Source organism: Camelina sativa, chromosome 3 (assembly GCF_000633955.1).
Source record: "Camelina sativa cultivar DH55 chromosome 3, Cs, whole genome shotgun sequence".
NCBI classification, from domain to species: Eukaryota; Viridiplantae; Streptophyta; class Magnoliopsida; order Brassicales; family Brassicaceae; genus Camelina; species Camelina sativa.
Genome location: NC_025687.1, coordinates 20,605,393 through 20,609,290, shown reverse-complemented (window position 1 = coordinate 20,609,290; position 3,898 = coordinate 20,605,393).

The following is a 3,898-nucleotide window of genomic DNA, read 5'->3' as shown; positions in this document are numbered from 1 at the left end:
TTTTCATATATTTTAAACCCTATAGCCCGTGATATATATTGATGAAATTTAACATTGGGTTAAAGACTAAAAGAGACTGTAGCCATACTATACTACTTGATCAATAATGTTTTATCTATACAAACAAAACGAAAAGAGAGAATCTCGAAGTATGAGACTCCTTTTTACATCTCACCCTTCTATTTTGTACCGTTGTTTTTGTTCTGAGCCCATCAGACTCTACTGCATAAACTATTTGAATATTTTGACTCCTCATCAGTTAAATGAATCTTATTATCTTAATAGTTAAAACAAAGGATATACGTTTTTCTTTGTAACTATTTTATTTGGTTGTTTTGTTTTGTAGATTCTCAAGAAGAAAGATTGAGGTTTCCAATGAAGAAACAGACATACTCCAAACTCTCCTTTGCAAACTATTCTTCTCTTCGAGCCCTTTCATGATTTCGGTATTGGGGTTCACATACAATATGTACTTAATCATTTGATATTTGTTGTTCAATATTAAATCTTTAAAGTGGTGGTGCTTATTATTATATTACTGAATATACACTAGCTTATAGGTGATCAACGTTTAACCAGTATCGTGAATAAGAGATAATATTACAAGTCCAAGTCAACTTCCCTATTAGTTCCCTATTAGTATGATATTGTCCATTTTGGACCTAGGTGGCAAAGCCCGCACAGATTTTTATTGGGCTCCTTCCCAAAAGGTCTCATGCTAATTGGAGTTGGTCTTGGCTTATATATTAGAAATTTATCTTCTAATCTTCAGATGTGGGACATTGTATCCCAACCAACCTCCCCTCAAACTATGTACCACGATGATACTTTGGCCTCCCGTTCAGCGAAACCCAGGTACCTAGGCTCATGTACCCCTTTTATTCCTGAAGTATTCTTGAGACACACTTAATCATGTCATATTTTCTTAAGAGATCCTCACACACCAAACACAGAGCCCATACCCACTCCCCTAGGTCCACTTTTCGACCTAGGCTCTGATACCAATTGTAGAATCAGAACAAGAACTTCAAAGAAAAAATTAAGAACATAATATAAAAGAATTACTCTCTTTTATTAATCTTTAGGAAACTCTCTCAAAACCTACAGCTCTCTCTTGTTCTCTCTCAAACTCATTGTTCGTAGCTCTCCATTCCTATCAACAAACTCAATCGACCCCTTTCCTTTGATGTCTATTCGAGAGTCATCACCAAACCTTACTTTTCCCCGAATAGATGTGTCTAGTTTCGAGAAATATCTTTGGTCCTCAGTCATATGATTGCTAGCTCCATTGTCTAGGTACCACATATTTTCTTCTCCGCTATTCGTTTCATACTTGCTTGGCACAACCTTCTCTTAATTGAGATATACTACCTCGTGTATCATAAGTTCGTCGGCTTCCCTTGTACTCTTGTCATCACTCTCTTGAGCTTCTTGAAGTTTCAGCATTCGATCAGGACAATTAGAGGCAAAGTGACCAGCTTTATCACACCGATAGCAAACTATTCTGGAGATATCTCGTCCTCCATTATAGCGTCATTGGCCTCTTCCTCTACCGAGAAATCTTCCTCCTCGTCCTCTGCCTCTATACTCTCCAGTGAATTCACGCTGCTCATGGGTTTATCTTGGGCTTCTAACTAAAAACCAATTGACAATTAGTAGATTAGCCCTAACCCTTTATATATTAATAATAGTTTTATCAAACTTCAGATGTGGGACTTAGATCGTATTCCAACATATAAAAGAACTGAAAATAATATATATTTTTTCATACAAATAAACTTGAAAATGTGTAATTTAAACAACTAAAAGAACTTGAACAATAGTTTTTCTTTGATCATTTGTAGATGGTACGAAGTATAGTATTTATTATACAAGAAACCACAAAAAATACCGCTTTGTTCTGCCACAATATAATCTTCTGTACTTTATTATTGTTTGATAATCTAACAAACTTCGAATAGAACGATTTCTATACCACGTATTACAGGAAATCTTACGTCAATAGCTATATTATTTTGGTATAACTGTTAAAGATGTTTTAATAACTTAATTACAATAAGAATTCTTTTTCAAAAAAAAACCTACAATAAGAATTTGTGAGTTGATTATCCAACAAAGAAGAGCATAATGGACGCAAGGATGACAAAAGATATATTTTTATAAATGTAGGGACGAAGATCTAACGGACCGAGGGAATCGTTTGATGTAATTAGAAAGAAAGAAAAAAAACTGAATTAAGGCATAGATACCTAGAATGGATCTAAGATCTAATCAAGGGTTACAATATAAATAATGATTTTAAAAATTATGTAAAGTATATGAGTTGAATAAATTATCAAGATAAGCTCAGACATCTTTGATTTTTGTTGGGTTTTCCATGCACTATAATCTATATATAATCTTGTATTATTAAGATCCATCAATCATTTATTAATTCTATTAAAATCATATTTTCTTTTCTTTAAATGTATATTTTTTTCTAATTGTGGATGATATTAAACTTTTTAAAAATATTGGTTTAACAAAAGAAAATTAAGTAGCTACGTACTAGATCTTTACAAACTATAAACAAAATTATATATTCGGAGGTGTAGTTTGAATCCTGCAACTATATATATATATATATATATACGAAACCTAGGAATTCAAGAGTTTTTTCTTCGAGAACAATTTAACCTTAGAAATTGTTATCCGACATTTGTCGTCGACTTTTCAATATAGAGATCGTGCTTAGACAGTTCCTTATATTCTGTACGCAATGTCTATAGTCCATGATGAACATTTGAAGACCTAGATTGAGCAGAGTATAATCAATCTTCTGTAGGTTATAGTTTTCTAATACCAACTCATTTATGATACATACATGTGATCGTCTTGAGTCTTGACACGCAAACTAGACCCCATTATATTGAAAGATAACAGCGTTTGAGGAAAGTAGAAGAAGCAGTGTCATATGCAAAAAAAAAAAAAAAAAAAAAAAAAAAAAAAAGAGTCTGGAACACGTCTAGGCGAACAAAGATGACAAACAGTGATAAGTTCTAGCATTGAAGTTAATCTATTGAAAATCGTATGTATTTTGTTGTTGGTTTATAAAATAAATTTAGTAAAGATTATTCCAATTCCAACCTAAACGAAGTTGAAACTGTTTGCAAATATGAAATTATATATGTTTTAAGTTTCGTTAGAAAAATAACACACCTTATATACCTATTTATTGTTAGGTTATTTTTAAATTAATCCCTGAAAATTAAAAATAAATTATAAACTAAAATCTAAATAAATAACTAATGATCATATATAATCATGATGGAATGGTTTAGTTAGCTAATTTTGAGATTTGGGTACTCCTCACAGAAAATTATCCGACTAAATAAAAAGCTGACGTTAAGGTACGTTCATTACCAAAACACAAACGAAACAAGTTGAATTGTATGTGTAAGATATATAAATGTGAGTGTGTGCATGGACATGGCCCTATGGTTGTATATATGGAGAGCTAGAAGATTCTATTCTAATTAAATTTCTAAAGTGAACTGAAGTTTGAATACCGCGAATAGCTTCTTCCATCACATGACTTTATCTTCTTTCTTCTAAAAACGAATATATAACTAAAAATAATTCATATCTCTGTTACGTTTTCAATATTAGAACGTGAAGGATAAAACAAAGAGAAAAATACAAATCGAATTGCGTGAAACTATAAGTCTAATTTAAACCCGAGACACGTGAATTTCCAAGAGAGACCACAGAGCGAATAAGGATAAAAGGAAACATCTGCACCCCCTAAAAGTTCTTTTTTAATCAACACTCATTTCTTTATTTATTTGCGCAAGATGCTCAGATCGTTCTATTATTTTACTTTTGGTTTAAAATTCTTAATTATTTATGTTATGAATAC